General features: G+C 26.8%; 1 protein-coding gene across 10 annotated transcripts in view; it reads left to right on the forward strand.

The window, feature by feature from the left end:
* Positions 1 to 5726: 5726 nt before the first annotated feature.
* LOC107066690 (protein abrupt) overlaps positions 5727 to 20695 on the forward strand; it is a 92485-nt gene continuing 77516 nt past the window's right edge. For 3 of the 10 annotated variants that reach the window (XM_089176651.1, XM_089176687.1, XM_089176692.1), the window contains exons 1-2: positions 5727 to 5911; positions 6528 to 7005. The gene's annotated coding sequence lies outside the window, so the exon portion shown is untranslated. The other 7 variants (XM_089176665.1, XM_089176656.1, XM_089176670.1 and 4 more) reach the window with 7 other exon arrangements.

A 20695-nucleotide genomic window follows, 5' to 3' on the forward strand; every position in this document is an offset into this window, starting at 1 on the left:
AATCGTCATTTCCCATTAGGATTACAAAAATAATGTCAATTTTAAGATAGTAGAACGTGTCTGTTGAATTTAATCAACGATGAATATGTTTAAATATAAAATTAAGTTAACTTTTATATAAGAAATATTGAAAACTTACTGTCTCTAAATTTCTTTTCCACAACGTTGTGAAAATTAGTCTTCTCACGTTAACAGAAAGGACCAACCCCCAAATCACTCGTCAAAAATGTTGTCACAAATGTTGTATACCGCACGGATGACAACAATAAAAAAAAAGGACAAATTAACCCGGACGGATGTACTTTAACGCGTTTTACACGAATTAATTACCTCGTTTATCACCGCAGATTGATAAACCCGACGATTTAAAGCGAGGAAGAGTAGAGAAAAATAAAATTGATAAGGGATGATGGGACAGGGGATGTTAGAGGGGAAGGGGGAAAAATGAAGAAGAAGATGAAGATGAAAGGAAACTAACGGGAGAGAAAAAAATAATTGTGGATCCTGTTTTGTTTTAAACAACAAAATCACCCACGATATAAAAAAAAGAAAAGGAAAAGAAGGGAAATTAGGTTAGGTGAAAAAAGGAAAAGAAAATGACGAATCTTCTCGAATAATAAAACAAAAAATAATTGACAGTTAGTAACAAACACCAAAAAACCGCACCACTGACGATAATCAAACTTGAAACTCGTCAAAATGAAGAATTCCTTATTCCGATAGGACAAATGATTGAAAAGGGATGAGTGTCAAAACGTGAATGACAAAACGATAGTGAGAACGTGTGAGAACGTGTATGAGTGAGTGAGACAGAGAGAGAGAGAAAGAGAGACAGAAAGATAAAAGGAAAGTACGAGAACGATAACGATTGTGCGATAATGATTAGGATGATTAAAAGTAAGGTAAAAAAGAAAAAAAAATTGTTCGTTAAGGGGAAAAAGGCAGGTATTTAAAAAAGCAAAGACGACGACGAGGTCGACGATAGTGTGTTAGGGGCCGTGTTTCGCGTCGTCGACGAGGTGCTGTTGGATCCCCGACGAGAGCGTTACCTCGGCCCCTAGACGTCGGCAGCCCTCGTCTCAGCTCGGTTTAACTCGTCTCCGGCGCCGTGACGTCACGCGATTGGGGACGCCAGGAAAAGCCCGGGGCGGTCTCTTTTATCGATTGGATGCGCGAGCGCACGCGAGCACTAGGTACAAGCGCATATTAACGTGCGCAAAAACCCCTTTACTTTACCTTACCTTACATTACCTTACTTTTACCCACCGCACCACCTAACCTTACTATTTATATTTTTATATATGTCTTCTTGTTAACTCCTCTTATATCCTATATTTATATCTAGATCTATTTAATCTATCTATTTGTATTATTTATTTAAAAATTTATTGTATTATCTTAAGTTACATTTTATTACTGTATCACACCTAACCTAACTAATTTTTTTTTTATATAGGTTTTGTTTTTATATCCTATGTACACATATTTATATTCATTTAATCTATCCATTATTTATTTAAAAATTATTATATTTTTTTATATTACTTTTTACTACCTTATAACCTAACCTAACTATTTTTATTTTTTATATACGTCTTGTTAACTATCTTATATCCTATATATATATATATACGTTTAATCAATCTATTATTTATCTGAAAACTATTATATTTTCATACGTTACTTTTTACTACCTTACAACCTAACCTAATTATTTATGTTTTTTATATACGTTTTGTTATATTGTTAACTTTATGATATCCTATATATATATTTATATATCTATACTATGTATTGGATTTAATCTATCTATCTATTTATCTATTTCTGTGTTTATTATTCTCTTATTTACTCGCACGATTATTCGTATTCTCAGTTTCGTTTCTTTTCATTTCATTTTCTTTACTTATCTCGTTCTCGTTTACACTTACGTTTGAATACCAACACGACACGTGGCTGTGATTTTTTTTTTCTATTTCATCTTTTTGCCAATTTGTATTCTTATTTTGTCTATTGATTTTCGATGACTTATAGTACACATTGTTTTCATTTCATTCTTTTTAATTTAATTCTAATAAAAATTCAAATACAATTAAAAAAAAGAGAGACTCAACTTTAAAAATATTCTTAAATAATTCAAAATCTTATAATATCCAAATTACAAACAAAAGAAAAATCGATAACCTCCAGTAGAAAATCTCGTATTGAAAACATAAAAAAAAACCGGTCGCCATTTACGTCACGTGTTAACAACGTTAATAAGTTGAACAAATATTGTAACTAATTCGAAATAAAAAAAAAGAAAATAAAAAATAACCATCAACACGATCGTTTTATTGAAAAACAAAAAAGAAAGAAAAAGTGTGAGTGACTATAATAAGAGTGGGTGGGGGTTAACTGTAAGTACAATGAACTTTCTTTTACAAAGAAACCTTCCCTCATCAATTTGTATGTTAATTGTAAAAGAACGACTTTTCGGGGAATTAGTAATCGTAAAAATTTCAATTGAAATAACTTGCTTCATCCCCTCCTCCTCCTCCTCCTTCTTCTTCTTCTCCACCTTCTCCTCCTACTCTTCTTTTTCTCTTTTCACCACCTCCTTTACCATCTCTTATACAGTCGAAGCCATTTTATCACGTAGCACGTGTTGGAATGTTATCGCGGATTTCATTACACGTAAGTACTTTTCGAACGATAACATCACCGCGTTTCCGCTAATTACGTTGTTTACCAGAAAGTAGTCATTAAGATTAAACAACGTTTCTATATATATATATATGCCTGTATATACATATAAATATGTTAAGTATAGATTTGAACTAGGAACCTGTGTAAAAAAAAAATAAAAAAATAGAAGAAAAACGAGTCATATGTACGCATACACATACATAGAGATTGAAAGAGAGAAACAGATACAAGAACACGTGCATACATACATATGTACATTAAACATATGTATATCAAACACATTCGTGATTACTTTTCCAGTAATCGATCGAGAATTCGTTGACTGATTACGTTATTGCGACGTTTCCATATTTTAACAGGTTAATCGAACGAAATAATTTCATGCAACCCATTATACCATACAACTTTTCTTTGTATATATATATATATATATATATGCATAAATATTATAAATTTAATCCAAAGAATTGTATGTGTGTATGTGTGTGTATGTGTGTGTGTTTCTATCAGGACCTGTTTAATATCAAAATTCATAAGTTACATATGTACATTCCCGTAATGAATTATCCACCCATTTTCCTATTTACCAAAACTAATTTATCAAATCGGTTCAAGTATTGTTATATTTAAAAGTCGTTTTGCAATTCATATCAATATCGTGGTCGTTGTTATTTTAATTATGATCGATGAGAATCAAATTACATGTTAAATCATTTTATTAATTATTTTAATTATCATTTGGAAAATTTAACCAATTAAATGTTTATATTAAAAGGTCCATATATAAATTTAATTTAAAAAAAAAAAAACAGTAAAGTTTCGTATATAAACATTGAAAATAAGAGCTTTTGAAATTGGAATGTCGAACGTTAGTCCTGCCATCTGACGGAGGGTTGTAGAATTAATAGGAAAGAAAGCTGTACGTGAGAAATAAAGTAGAAATTTCGTGTTCGTGTTAAAACAAGAAAGCTATTGCCCTCTGGCTGTGCTTTTACCGACCAACAGTGAAAGAGCTTTTCAGGTACGATAAACCTTAACTACGATGATTTTAAGCTTCCTTTGAAAATATATTATTGAATTAATTGTGCATCGTCTTTGGATAAAGCTGCATTCTCTCGAGAAACAATTACTAATGTTCACCTTGCATGTACGTGTAAATCAAAGAAACAAAAAAAAAGGATACTTCGTGTGACGAATTTAAATCCTTTTCGATCGATCAATCGATCGAATAAAACAAATCAAATGTTTATTTGTTTAATTGATTATTAAATATATTTCATTTTTATACAAATAGTTTATTTAAGGGAATAATTATTTGTAATCGTAATGTTGTTTTGTTGAAAATAGGTTATGAAATGAATTACTAAAGATAAGTGGCTCCCTCTAAAATAAAAATATATATATGTATAATTTGTGAACTATAAGTAATATCCGTGATTACGGAAAGATTTGCACGTGTTTTCAAAGGATTATTTCTATTTGTTCATACACATATATATAAATAAATTAAAATATCAAATAATACGACGAATTGATCTACGAAAATTTTAAATTAATAAAAGAAAATAATAAAAATTATTCTAATACTTAAATAATTCGTAAAAAAACAAAAAATCATAAAACTTCGAGACATTTCTCGAAGTATTTCTTGTAATACGTTCGTAAAAATAAATCCGGAAAGTAACAAAAAAAATAACTCAACATAAATCCCAAGATATTTTCGAAAACTCCCAAAGGAATTTCAACGAACACCAAAAAGTTGTTCACTTATTAGTTCCACTTTTCTCTCCTTTAATTTTGTGTTTCTAAAAAACGTCCTCTCAAATCAAAATCTCAATAACACCTGTATTCTAACGCAGGTAGGTAGACATTTCTAAACAACAATAGTTTTTTTTTATACAGAAGATGATCCGGTCAAGTAAAGAAAAAAAATGATCGTTCGTTGTTGAAAAGTGTACAATACTTTTACGTGGTCCGTAGGGTGCACAGGTCCATTTCCTTTTCTATCTTCCCCAAAATATTTCTTAAAAATATATCAAACGTGTTTATGTACATACTGACACATCCTAACAATAATATCACAAAAAGTATATATTTCATCTAGTAAAACATCTCAACTATATTTTCTATTATTTACTAACGATAAATTTCAAACAGTACGACCCTGAAAATAAATTCCAGATTTTTTCCGAAGCATCGAAAGCAAGGTTAGAAGGGGATGGTGCGGCATGTGTTCACCAAAGAAACAAAATTTAAAATATTGCACGTAGGAGGAAGGGTAAGGTAAATGTGACCTGAATTTTCACTTTTATACCTTTTATTCTTATCAAAAGTGTATTATTTTCACTTACGTTAAACCATTGAACCAAAAATACGTAAACCAACATTAAAAAATAAAATGGGAGTGGTATTCAGCACATGTTGAAATCATTTTCATAGTATCATCGGAATCTGAAACTTAAACTCAAACTTTATTTCATTCTAATTCAATCAGCTTCTCTCACTCTCTCACACTTATACTCGTCTTATTCACAAGCTAAGAGAATAGTGTAAACCATACAGTAAAGTTGTGTTAGCGTGACGAGAGAGTGAGAGAGAAGAAAAGAAGTGGGGAGGGTTGGTTTAACGCGTATGCCGAAGTAAACGAACAAATAAGAGAGAGAGAGAGAGAATGAGTGAGTAAAATTAGGAGAGGGGATAGAAGAGGATTGGGTATAGTAATCGTAAGAGAGGACAGTGGAGGAGAGTGTAGTAAAAAGGTAGCGGTGGGGAGGGAGACAAGTAGTAAGAGGAGGGGAGTAGACTGCGAGTAGGAAGAGTAGAGCAATAGCAAGTATAAAGTTTGGAGTGGGGGTAGTAAAATGGTAGGTTAGAGTGGGAGGTATACATATATACGTATATATAGTATACAGTGAGAAGAGTGCAATAGGTGTGAGAGAGAGAGAGAAAAGGATAGTTAAGTGAAGAGGAGGGGAAGCGGGTAAGGTTGGGTGGGGGGTAAGAGCCTGCCGAAAGCACAGAGAGCGCCCCATAATTCGGTGTGCCGCTTTGCAGTAAGGTTCGCGTTCCAATGTTCAATGTTCTTTCGAACCGGGATTGAGTGGTACATGTGAACTGGATAGGAACCGCTAAAGTAGTATTAGTATACCGTGAGGAAGAAGAAGAATAACAACCAGTGCATTTACTCACAGAGATTTCTATTAATATTTCTGTTTTCTTTTTCGTACGTAATTATAATTATATTTACATATATATGTTATAACAAATTGACGATAAATCAATTTATTATCATTAGTCTTGATCGAAAGGTTATTAAAATTATTGACGAGTTAAAAAAAAAGGGAGGGGGAAAAATTTTAATAACAACAACAATAATAAATTTGAAAATTAATGTTAGAATTAAATTAGATTAGGAGTGAGGGGATAAGGAAGGAGAGGGATGATAGATTTGAAAAAAAAAGAGATACACACACCGATTGTGAGAAAGTAGTTGGTTGGTTGGTTGGTTGAGTGTGCGCTAGCCGCGTCCCGTCGTCGGGTAAAAGCCAGGATCGTTCGGTTGGTTCCGTTCAGTATGTGCCGGTACTTCTCATCGTACGCGTTTACTGCAATTCGTTCGTGTTATTGCTGTCGTTACCGGTTGCTTCATTTGGTTGGTTGGTTGATTGATTGATTGATTGATTGATCGGTTGGTTTGATCGTTTATGGTTTTTAATTTAGTTTGTTTATTTTGATTTTTATTATCGATTCTCATATTGTTATTATTATTATTATTATTATTGGGATTTTTAGTCAATTTATACCTTATTCATCATTTTTTCCTTGGATCATCATTTTAGATGATACTACGAATTATCAGGGATATTCATTTGCAACTTAAGTCGATGATCCATGTGCATTTCAAGGACGTTAGAAGCCTTAACACGTTTTAGTAATTTCTGACGAAGACTAATAACACGGAAGAAAGAAAGAAGAAAGTAAAGATAATAAAAAATGATCATTGTGTTACTTAAAAATTCATCGTCATCGTCATCATCATCGTCAGCGTACAATTATCATCCTAAATTGAGAACAGTTTGATTGAAGACAAGTGGAGAAAAAAAGAATAGACGATATTTCTCAAGAGACATTAGCGAATAAAAATAAATCAAAAAAGAACAACAATAACAACAACAAGGGGAAAGGACACAAATCAGAGAAAGTGCGATATCTTCAGTTAGAAAAAAAAAAAAAACAAACTTCTCTCATCATCATCCCCCTCCTGTTCTTTTGCTTCTGCTTCTACTTGTTCTTCTGCTTCAACATCAATAAGCAAAAGTTAGTGGAATATATTTTCAATCAATTATTAGTGATAATTATTATTATTATTACTACACTACTACCAACAACTACTATTTATACTGGTACCATATATCATCCACGTTTTAAAAATGTATAAGACGTTATTAGGAATTACGTATGGATGCCTAGCGATGGTAATGATGGTGATGTCGATCTACGCTTTGTATAATATCATTTCATTGAAGAACTTTTTGTTTAAAAATAAGTGCAACCGCAAACATTACAGGCGATATCATCGACGACCAAACAGATTCTTCTTCCAGAGATTCTAAAAACAATTCATCGTCAGATTCACGTAAATATTTAACACAAAATTACACATATCTTAATTACACTTTTTTTTATTTCTTTTTTTAACATCATACACGTGGTTACTAATACACACACATACACGTATATATACATATATATAATCGTTAAAATTAATGCATGCATTTTTATTTATTTATTTTTGTTCATTTTCTATAAAATATTTGATATAAGCGTGTAATGCAGGTAACGTTTGCCACGAGTATATGAGAATCCCCCCCTAAACGCACACATACATATGCACACATGTATATCTATATAAATACATAGATATGTGCATACATGCATACATACATACATATATACATATATACATACATACATACATACATACATACGTGCAGATATATATATATATATATATATATATATTTCTATGCTGCTCTGATTATTAACGAGTTATTACCGCGATACTAATTAAGTTTAATCGCAAGGCCGCCCGTTCGTTAAAGTTAATTGCAGTATCGACCACGGCCCACGTCGTTAATTGCGCCGTCCTGTTCGTTGCTGCTCGAACGACGCGCGCTTTTATGGAAGTTTGCCGATCCGATCGCAAATACTCTCTATAAAGGCAAATACTTCTTTCTATCTCATTCTAACAACACTTTTTCCATAAATGAAAACCGGTATACTACACATCTATATTATTTCTAACAAATATATTATTCTAATTCTTCTAGTTTCTTTTTCTTTTTTTTTATTTAGGACACAATTAGTGAAATAACTGTAATTTTAGTTGGTTTTTTTTTTATTGCACACATTTCTGTTTTTAGTATTTGAATTACGATTTATATTATTATTAATATATTTTATTGTTACAGTTTTTTTTTTTTATTTAGGACACATTTAGTGAAGTAACTGCAATTTCAGTTAGTTTTTTTCTAATTATTTGAATTGGAATCGGTTAACCTAAAACAAAATACATTACTTTTTCATAGACAAATATTATTCTTAACAAATATATTATATCATAATTTTTTTTTTCTATTTTTGATACAATTAGTGAAGTAACTGCAATTTCAATTTTATTTTTTATTTCATCATTTAATTTTTCTTAGATTTGAATTAGGATTGATTAACTTCAGACAAAATGAAATATTTTTCCATACAGTAATTATAAATCATAATTTTGTTTTTTCTATTTCTGATACAACTAGTGAAATAACTGCAATTTCACTATTAATATTTTTATTGCACTCGTCTTAGTTTTAGATTTGAATTACGATCGGTTAACTTGAGACAAGTTCGATTACCGATTTCTAATCTTCAGTCTAATCCTCTTTCTTCTTCTTCTTCTTCTTCTTCTTCTTCTTCTTCTTCTTCATCTTCTAACGGCATCTTCTTATTCCTCTTCTTATTCTTTTTTAGATCTTAACTATAATAATAGTCATTTCAAAGTTGCAGCTGCACGCTCACATTAGTCCCTTGCAACCGGTCACGATCCAATGCTTTGTTGTTACCGTATATATACTTTCAATGTGTATGTATATCTATATATATATCTAGCTAGTACATTTAATACCAAAAGGCAGGATTTATGGGTACATCTATTGGTTTATACCCTAAAGTCCCTATCGATTTCTATTTTAAATTTTACCCAAACAAAAATTCCTTCTTTTAATCTTTACGAACACTTTCTTCAACCCCTTACATTTGATTTTGTTCTAAATCAAAGATAAACATCCGATTCAGAACAAAAAAAAAAATCAAAAAATCAATTACACTAAAAGTATTTAATTTATAATTGAAATTAAATACAACCCCCACCCCCACCCCAATATATAAATACTCCCACCCTAAAAAATGTATTCAATATTTTTTTCCTTTAAATAATTTTACATCAAAATGCAACACACAGATGAACCAAAGATAAACATTTGATCTAAAATTAAAAAAAAAAAAATACAAACCAATTATAACTAAAAGTATTTAATTTAATTTAAATTTAATAATTTTTTATTTAATTAAAATTAAATACTATCCCCTTTCGATATATGAATTCCCCCACTCTAAACAACAAACTATTAAATATTATTTTTTAAAATAATTTTACATAAAAATCGTATGTAAAACAATTTTATTTTTCGTTTGTATTTTTGTTCATATTCGCGTTCAAAATTGTATTTTCATTAATTATTAATACAAGAAAGAAAATATTGTTGAGCATTTTCGTTGTAAAAAAAAAAAACCTTTATTTGTTTTTCTTTTTTCTTTTTTTTTTTTTGTTGTTTTCTTATTAGTGAGTTTTAGTCGTATTCGATCAAGAAAGTTTGTAGACAGTTTCAGTAGCCATTACGAGAAGCACGCATATTCGTACTCTGCGTGCGTCGAGCGTGATCAATAAATCGGCCTGTGCAGTACTAACACATAGTAATAGTCCTTTTAGTATACATATACGCTCGTAGCTTGCTTCATACTTTTGTGTAAGAGTCAGAATATATATTTTCTATGTGTGTACGTGTCTATATATGTATCTATAATACATATGTGTGTTAAAGAGAATAAGTCAGTGACTAAACGCCAATCTAAAAGCGGAAGAACATCGAACTTTTCTATACAATGAACTTTAAGTAAGAATTATTGTTCAAATTTGATTGAAAATTAATTTACATATAAATAAATAAATAAATAAATAAATAAATAAATAAATAATCTGATGAAAATCATATTACAAAGTATAGAAATAAAATTTGTACGATTTTTAAGTATATTTTTGACTTTTTCTTTTCTTTTCTTTTTTTTCGAAACAAATTCGAAAACAAATTATTCGTACTTGCGTCACGTACGTTATTATTAAATTTTGTTTTTATCTTCTTTCTATCTCTGTCTTTCTTTCTCTCTTTTATTTCTAATCAATATACGCTCAGTTTCAGTTAAATGTTTATTAAATTTTTATGCGAATTTTCTTCTTTCTTTTATTTTATTTTATTTTATTTTATTTTTTATTTTTTTTCATTACTTTATTATCATTCTCTTTTTTTTCCTTTTTCTTATTCAACTTTTTCATAAATTTTAATTAGAATTTATTCTAATATTATAAAAATAATTTTTTACAAACTTTAATTATAGATAATCTAACCATAAGTATCTAAATTTTATAATTGTTCAAATATATATACTAATATTTAAAAAAAATATCACTGTAATATAATAATAATTTTGCATTTAGTTAAAGTATATACTTAAGATTATACTCAGATAATTTTTATTATATTATATAATAATTAATATATATATATTATATTAATATAATATATAATAATATATTATATTATAATATAATATTTATTATATTAAGTATAATATAAAAGTATTGTATAAAAAAATTATAATAAATATAATTTTTCTTATAATTTATATATATATGTATAAAATTTTAATTTATATAAAATACAAATAATATAAATTGTTATTTTTATTATTTAAATTATAAATTGTTAATTTATAAATTTTATTTTAAGTTTTCAAATATAATTCATATAAATACAAATAAATATCATTTTTATTGAAATTATAATTTTATATAATTTAATTTTAATTCAATTAAAATTATAGTCAAATAATTTTAATTATTATTTAATATATAATTATTTAATAATTAGATAATTTTAATTATCTAAATATAATTTTAAAAACATAATATTTTGTCTAATTATCAAATTGTTCATATAGATTCATCGTTCGTGAACATCTATGAACATCTATTATAAAAATAAATTAGAAAAAAAATGAGAAAATATATACATATATATATATATATGTGTGTGTGTATTTATCCATTAGAAGTTAACAGTAAAACAACACACAATACAATACACAACACAAGTATATACCGCCTTCACTTTCTCTCCTACTCCAAAAGCCTCGTATTGGCTATCGTTTTAGTGAGAGCTTCCCGTCGACTTTTTGATAAATTCGATATGAAACTTCCTGAATATTAGACAGAGACAGAAAAAGAAATAATGTGAGAATGTCAGAGAAAGAGTGGAAGAGAGAAAGAGAGAAAGAGATAGATAGAAACATTTATGACATTAATGTAATGCACACGTGTATTATATGCAGACGTTTAATAATACGTTTTACGTGACGTATCGGACTGATTGATTTAATAATCTTTCTATATATTCACACATACATATATTCCTCTTCCATTCATTGGAAATTATAATTTTAACGAAGAAAAAAGATTTAAAAAAATATTTTAATAGAACACACATATTATCATTTTTTTTTTTTTTCATTATTTTTATTCATCGAATTTTTTCTCTTATTTCATTCTTCTGTTTTTTTTTTTTTTTATTATTTTAGTTGGCTTATTTGTTATATAATATTATCTAACATTTATATTACTTTTATTAATTAAAATATATATATATATATATATATATATATATATATATATATATATATATATATATATATTATTATAATTATATTATATATAATTATTTTGTTAATTTTAATTTATATTACTAATTTATTTTAATTATATTTAAATTTAACAAAGTATAATTTCTATATAATTTTGACCTTATAATTATATATAATCATTTTTTTATATTTTAATTTATATTACTAATTTATTTAATTTATATTTAAATTTAACAAAATATAATTTATATATAATATTATATAATTATATAATTTTGACCTCTTATTATTATATTATATATTATAATAAAAATAATAATTATATATATATATATATATGTATAATATGGTCACACGTGGCAAGAAATGTGTTAATCGTTTATTCGTATATATATACACACACACACACACACACACACACACACACACACATATATATATATATATATATATATATATATATATATATATATTGTGTTAAAACTGTGTGAATAATTAGAAATATTTAATTTACTAATAAATTAAAGTTTTATTAATTTTTTTCTTTTCTTTTATTCATTCAATGAGATAACTATTAGATTATTATTATCATATAGAAATTTTTCTCAATTATTTTTTCTTATACAATTTTTATATCTCTTTATATATATATGTATATATGAATATTATCTGTGTGTAGGTGAATATTTATTAACAGGAAATTCGTGTTTAATTATAGAAAAGCTGTTCTACGTAATAGTCGATAAGTAACGTCATTAAACGTTAGTTAAAACTCAGCATTTACTACTTTGAAATTACATATGTGTGTATGTACATACGTATTACTTATACATAATACTATATACATATATATGTATATATATTACTATCATTTAAGTTTCACGATAAACTCACATCGATATAAGATTACTTTCTCATATTATTTTCTTTTTCTTTTTTTTCTTTTTTTTTTCTGTTTTTCTTTTACATCTTCGTCTTCTTCCTCTTCTTCTTCTTCTATCATTTTTTTTTTATCTTAACACATATAAACATATTTCCATTTCAAATGACGATGTCTTCTTCGGTCGTTAAACCCAACACATATTTACAAATACACACACACACACACACACTATCACGTGTATATTTGCTATTAACTTCTACTTCGTTATCAACGAGTTTATGACAAAAACCTATGCGAATAGGAAAAACGTTTTTTTTTTGTTTATTTTTATTTTTACTTTTTTTTTTATCATTACTTTACACATTTTATATATATATTTCTGGGACTAATGTCAGTTATATATATATATATATATATATATATATATAATAGTACAAACATAGAATGAATTATATTCATGTAAACTTATGGTTAGGTTTTTACTTCAGGAAAAATTCGTATCATACTTCGAGAATAATTATTTATTCATTTATTTTTTATATGTATATACATATGTGTATTTCTGGGACTAATGTCAGTTATATATATATATATATATATATATATAATAGTACAAACATAGAATGAATCATATTCATGTAAACTTATGGTTAGGTTTTTACTTCAGGAAAAATTCGTATCATACTTCGAGAATAATTATTTATTCATTTATTTATTTATTTTTTTATACGTATATACATATATGTATTTCTGGGACTAGTATTTGTTATGTATACTACAACATAGAATGAATCATATTTATGTAAACTTATAAACTTAAACTTAGGTTTTTTTACTTCAAGGTTTTCTTTCGTACAAATTTGTGTCATACTTCAAAAATAATAATTTATTTATTTATTTATTTATTTAATAATATTCTTTTTTTTTAAACTATTCGTCAATAACGATTGAAATTTCAATTCAATTCTAAATCAAATTTCAATCAATTTAGTAGTTCAAGTTTAATGAAAAATTTGAGATACTCTCGATAAACTGGATTCTCAATAAAACCCGTTTTTCTATTTTTTTTTTATTTTTTTTTTTGTTTCAAAGAAATTATTTTAATTAATTCGAGAAATGATTGAACATGCTTGATCATAAAGTTTAAACAACAATATTCGTAACAACAAATGTTTATCTCGATTTAACTCGAATGGATAAAAATTGTAGTTCACACGATCGATATTTCTTTTTTTTTTTTTTTTTAATGTATACAACCATATAAGGAATTATTATTTTGTTTATGAACAACTATGTACCTTTTGTGTGGTCAATATTGGAAGAGGATACTTCATGGTTTTGAGTAAACCATACTCGCGGGAAGTATTACGCATATGTATGTGTTCATACGAATTTAATTTCATATTTTTTTCCCACCACCCCCTTCTCATTTTAATATTTTATAACAATTTATTTTATTTATAAAATCAATTGGAAAATTGTTTAAAGATTAATTAATAACCAACTTATAGATTAAATTTTTTTAATTGAATCTAAGTTTCTCTATGTGTTCGCTTTCGTGTTTGTGTTTGTGTGTGTGTGTGTGTGTGTCTCTCTCTCTTATTCTTTATTTAAAAGTTTAATTAATCTTTGCACGTTCATTGAGAATGATAATCTTTTAAAGAAAACTATAAAAAAAAAAAGATAGATAAAGAATAGAATTAGAACGATCGTTTCAGATTCACAATGCTTCATTGTTTATTTAAATCAATGAATTAAATATGTGAGGAATAAACTTTAGAATCTTTTATAACAATGATCTAATGATTTTTAATATTGCATTAAATTATTAATCTAAAAATATTGCAAATTATTGAAAACCAAATTTTGTCATTCGATTAAAATCAATCGAACCAAATTCAAACGTGTTTAAAAAGTTAACCTAATTTTTTTACATTCACGTTTATTGCATTACATATATCATATTAAACATATACATGCAAATCGAATGAATAAAATTTTTCATCGTACTAAAAATAATCTCGAATTTAATCGAATTTGTAAAAAAAAAGGTATTCGAATCAGTGACACTTCATGTATACCTAATTCCTACTGTGATTGGTCGAATGACTGCTTTAATAAAAAACAAGAAACGTATATTTTAATATAGAATGAAATTTTAATAACAATTGCATAGAAAATAATATCTTTTTTTTTAATTTAGAAACGAATAATGCACATTTTGTACGAATTACAAGATTTGGCGGTCATTTGACTTTAGGTGATTGGTTAAAAGATTACTGGGCGTGTCTATTTCTTATCAGTCACGTAAGATTATGAAAAAATTGTCATTCAAACTTCACGACACGATAAGTTTAATGTTAATTTTTATATTCCAATTCATCAAAACAAAAATATAATTTTAAACTAACTTATAAGAAAGTCTAACAGGTTTCATAGTCATATGACTTTACGTGATTGGTTAAAAGATTACTGAGCGTGTCTGTTTCTCACCAGTCACGTAAGATGATGAAAAAATTGTCATTCAAACTTCACAACGCGATAAGTTTAGTGTTAATTTTTATACTTTAATTCATCAACAAAACAAAACTATAATTTTAAACTAACTTATAAGAAAGTCTAACGGGTTTCATAGTCATTTGACTTTACATGATTGGTTGAAAGATTACTGGGCGTGTTTATTTCTCGCTGATCATCAAAGATTATGAAAAAATTGTCATTCAAACTTCACAACGCGATAAGTTTAATGTTAATTTTTATATTCTAATTCATTGAAACAAAGAAATTTTAATTTCAAACTAACTTATAAGAAAGTCTAACGGGTTTCATAGTCATTTGACTTTACGTGATTGGTTAAAAGATTACTGGGCGTGTCTGTTTCTCACCAGTCACGTAAGATGATGAAAAAATTGTCATTCAAACTTCACAACGCGATAAGTTTAGTGTTAATTTTTATATTTAAATCCATAAAAATAAATTATAATTTTAGATCTACCGTCTCATAACAAATTCTAGTGGGTGTCTTGTAAAAACGACCTCAAAATAAAAAGATAAAGCATAAGAAGAAAAAAAATTCGAAGCATATATTTTAAGAAATGAAATCAATGATAGAAAAAGAAGAAGAAAGAGAAAGAGAGGTTAAAAGAGAAAGAGAAAGAGAGAGAATCGACAAAAACGAAGCAAATTAACCGAATTATGGAAGCGTCACGTTTGCTAATGATTTATGCGCGACAATGCGCCGGTAATTGCCACTGTGTGTACGAACGAGAACGACGCGCGGCGTGTCCGCCGATTAATTAATGAATCGAGGAGCACGAGATTGTGGTTGGTGGCTGATGTACATACATACATACATATACACATGCATACATATATAACATAGATAAATGCATACACGTATACACTTATATATGCATTCTTCATTTGACTGTACTTGCAACAATTACTGCTGCTCTCTTTTCAACCAATGACTGACATGAGAAAGAAAGAAAAGAGAGAGAGAGAGAGAGAGAGATAATTGACCATATTTCTCTTTCTCTCTCTTTCTATTTATGTTAATATTTATTTGTGTGTATTTGACTTTCTTTTTATATCATTCTTTCAAATTGGGTTTCAAACTTGGATTTTAGAGAGAATCATTCTAACCTAATTCTCGTCTTAATCGATCCGCAACATTTCTCACATAACCAAAATGTCTTTCTTTTTTTTTTTTTTTATTTCACTCAGTTTCTAAATTTGTTTGTTTAAAACACATTCATTCATTAACCGAGTGTCACATGATTTTATTGTAAAAGTACACAATTCTAAAATTAGATATGAAACAATGTAGCAATGTTTGTCACAGATAATGATCCACGTGGTCATTTGATTGACAAATCAAAATCGTCGACAAAAACAAACGACGATTCACGAGTGAGTGACCATCTCAACCTAACTTGTTTGTCTTCCATTGACAAAAATTTAACCACCACTTGTGTAATTTACAATTAATTAAATTTTTTAAACCATTATTTAAACATTTTCGAATCATTTTGTAAATAGGAATTGAATTTTCATCAATATTTCAAACTCTTTTTGTTTTCCCAACCTCAAATTTGATCGATCTTCATATTTCATGATTTTGTTTTGTTTTCTGATAGATGCAAAATTGAATTGTGGATATTTTGTCTAATAATGTTTCGTATACTCTCTCTCTCTTTCTCTCACTTTTATCATTTCCCTTATTATCATCAACTCGTGTTCGTCCACACGAAAATATCCGCATGAGATCGTTCCGGTCTGTTTTGGCAGAGCAAACGTCGTAACGTGACAAGCAAACAGGGCTCGTTTATTCCATGCCGGAACAATTATCACGATTCGAAAGTGAAATCACAATTTCTGTTTATCCCCCCGTTACCTTCACCCACCCTTTCCTACATCCCTTTTCTCCCTATTCATCATTTATCTTTCTCTATTTTCAACACTCAAATTATAACTGAATATAAGAACATAATTATATTCTTGTCCTTGAAACAATTAACATGTTATTTAACCGACTGTAATGATTAGAAAATTAAATAATATATATATATAGGAGTGCTACGCGTTGCTGTGGCTCACAATCAGTCCGATACACACGTGTTTAAGTCAACGAATTACCTTATACCGCCATCTGTTAGAATGTTATCGAACTAACAGAGATAATCATGACTTTTTGTTAATAAACAAATAATTCGCAATAAAATAATATTGCGATTATAAATTGAGATAAAAACTATCCTATCTTTCAAGTTGGATGAAACTGCACACAGTGTGCAAAATTTAATTAAAATCGGTTCAGTAGTTTATGAGTCCATTGCGGACAAACAACGTCACACGTAATTTATATATATTAAGATACATTATTAATAAACCTATAATTTATTACAAATTATTATAATAAGTATATATATCTATGTATACATGCATTACACATCGTAAATACGTATTGTTAGGATTTGCATAAGACCTGTTGAAAAAAAAACATATACGAACACAGTTACATACAACATTTCTAGCACGTACCTGCCGTGACGAGTATGTACTACAAGGCCCCTGTTAAGGCCCTGTTTAAAGCTTTGCTTGAGAAAACCCTGTTGAGACCCTGTTGAGGCCCCTAAGGGTACACATTGCAGCTGGCTCTGATAATTGCGCTTGCGATATTATTAATGGTCCCAGATTTATTTCACACACACATGTACACACATATACATACATATATTTATATTTAGAGACCAGTATGATCAATCCAGGTATATACATTTCATTCCAATACATTTTTATATGCAGATGCATACTTTAAATGTACACATATGTACAATTTATGCAAACTGTGTACATGTGTGTGTAGAAAAAAATACCATAAGCTTGAAACTGCGTAGGAATTTTTGTGGATAGGAAAAAAAAAATGAAATAAACCAACGGATGTAATCGTATTCGTACAATAATAATGTCTCCGAACAAGACTGCTGAGATGGAAGCATGACTGAATTTATCTATGGTATATGTATGTGTATGTGTGATTTGCGCGTGCGCAAAATTCCCCTTCGTTGTTTGCACTGCACTTCTGAGTTTTGTACTTTCGTTGAATAACGAAACTCGTTGTTATTGTGCAGGAAAAGAGAAAAATTATTATTATTATTATTATTATTATTATTATTATTTTTTTTTTTTTTTTTTTTTTTTAGTAAGGAATGCAAGGTATCGGGGGATTTTTTTTTGCTATTTAATATTCTGATTTAATTAAAAATATTATATTAATTATTTTTATTTATTATTTAAAATTATTATCATTTAATTAATTATTTATTTAATTTATTTAATTATATTATTACTTAATTTCTTTTAATTAATTATTTCTCAACATTATATATTTTTTTTATTTTTTATTTTCAATTTTTTTTTTTATTCGATTTCATTAGATTTTATTTCATACGTTTTTAATTTCGTAGCAACGTGTGTAATGGCACACTCGGTGGACTCTCGTCGTTTGTCCTTTGAAATTGTACATTACACATGGGTGTACAACGAAATAAGAAAAAAAAAAAAAAAAAATAAAAAATAAAAATAGAGAAAAAAATGGAAAAGAAAAATCCTCAGAGTTTTTATCACTCAACTGAGAAGACTCTTCCTGTGTGTCTGCTTATTCTCAACACTTAGGGAAAGCATTTAGTGCAGCAAAAATACCGACTGTGCACTTCCATTACACATATTTTTTTTTTCTTCTTCTTCTGCTTCTTTTTCCTTACGAGTATTCCATCCATTTGCGTGTTGCTCTCTGAGTAATTCGACTCTCCTCTCTTTTTTTTTCATATTTTTTTTTTTTTTCCTTCAAATTCCTCCCTCTCTGTATTTTTCATTTTTCCTACCTACTTATTTTATTTACTGGCCCTTTTCCTTTCACTTTTTTGAAAACGGCCGTTAGACATTCTTCCAAATTTATTTCAATGCAGTATTACCACTTTTAAGATAATGAAAAATGAATATCGTCATTTGAGTTATCAGTTATTGGTTTATTTTTTTTTTAAATAATTTTGAACAATTTTTATTTGATAATTAATATTTTATTTTCATAATTAATATAATAACAATTAAATAATTAATATCTTTTTTTTATTAATAAATAAAAGAATAATGTATTATTTATAATTATTATTTAATTGATTTAATTAAATAATATAATTTAAACCAATTGTTAATAAATTTTATTCATCTAAGATTATTATTAATTTTTTTTTAATTAATATTTTGGTTTAATTTATTTATATTATTATTATTTTTAATTTTGATTATTATCTGTTGATCAAAGTAGAATTTTTTGTAGGTTATCTTTTGAATTCTTCACAACATTTTTTTCTGAAATTTTCTTTTAATTGTATTTACAGGATGACATAAAGGTTTTTTAAAATTTTACGAAAGTTAACCTCATTTTGTTTCGAAGTTCAAACTAAATTTGCACACAGCTTTAGATTTTATTTTAGAAAATCATAAAAGAATTAAAATTATTTTTATATTTTATTTCAGAAACTTTATTTTAAACGGTAGAGAATTTTTTTTTTTTTTTTTACAATATTTATATACCTGAACTACTGTATATTCAAAGGACAAATAGTATTTCTTATATTTCCAATTTTATGGATGGTAGGGGAAGGCAAGGGGCATTCATATTTATTTAGGAAACATTTAGTAATGGAAAATCTTTCAATACTATCGGAGAAAGTGTCAATATTTAAATAAATATAAAATGATCCTCAAAAAGGACACGTTTTTCCGATAAGATAAAATTTCATATTGTTATTAAAATAATTGTAAAAATAATTCACATCAAAAATTACAAATTTAAGTGTTTCCCAATTTATAAATAAATTGTTCCTATATTATTTATTTGTATTTATTACGAAATAATAATTAAATAATATCTTATTTAATAATTAATATATAAATAAATTTAATAAATTTCTGACAATTGCATGAAACTTGTAAAATAATTTAAAACAAATTATTATATTAAAATATAAAATAAAAAATTAATAATAAAATTATAAAATAATATTGAAAATATATATATAAAAAGAAATTAATTAATAATTAATATTTAAATGAATATGAATATAATAAATTTATAACAATTGCATGAAATTTGTAAAATAATTTAAAACAAATTAATATATTCAAATATAAAATATATAAATTGTTAATAAAATTATAAAATTATATTAAAAATACATATAAAAAGAAATTATTTAAAAATTAAAATGTAAATAAATTTAATAAATTTATGACAATTGCATGAAACTTGTAAAATAATTTAAAACAATTATTATATAATTATAAAAAGAAATACAAATTGATAAATTTCTTTCTACACATTTTTTTTATTAACATTAGTTTTATTATTATTATTATTATTATTATTATTATTATTATTGGATAAAAGTATACGAAATAAGATTAAAAAAAAAGGGAAATTTTTATTAAAGACACTCTTTTTATCTTCTATTACATTTTACGTTCAGCACAAAGAATCAAAAGCCCTTTTTGAACATACACACATGCACACATACACACATAAATGCATATATATAT

Source organism: Polistes dominula, unplaced genomic scaffold, assembly GCF_049000335.1.
Source record: "Polistes dominula isolate Pdom_NZ unplaced genomic scaffold, Pdom_raw_medaka contig_32, whole genome shotgun sequence".
Lineage (NCBI taxonomy): Eukaryota > Metazoa > Arthropoda > Insecta > Hymenoptera > Vespidae > Polistes > Polistes dominula.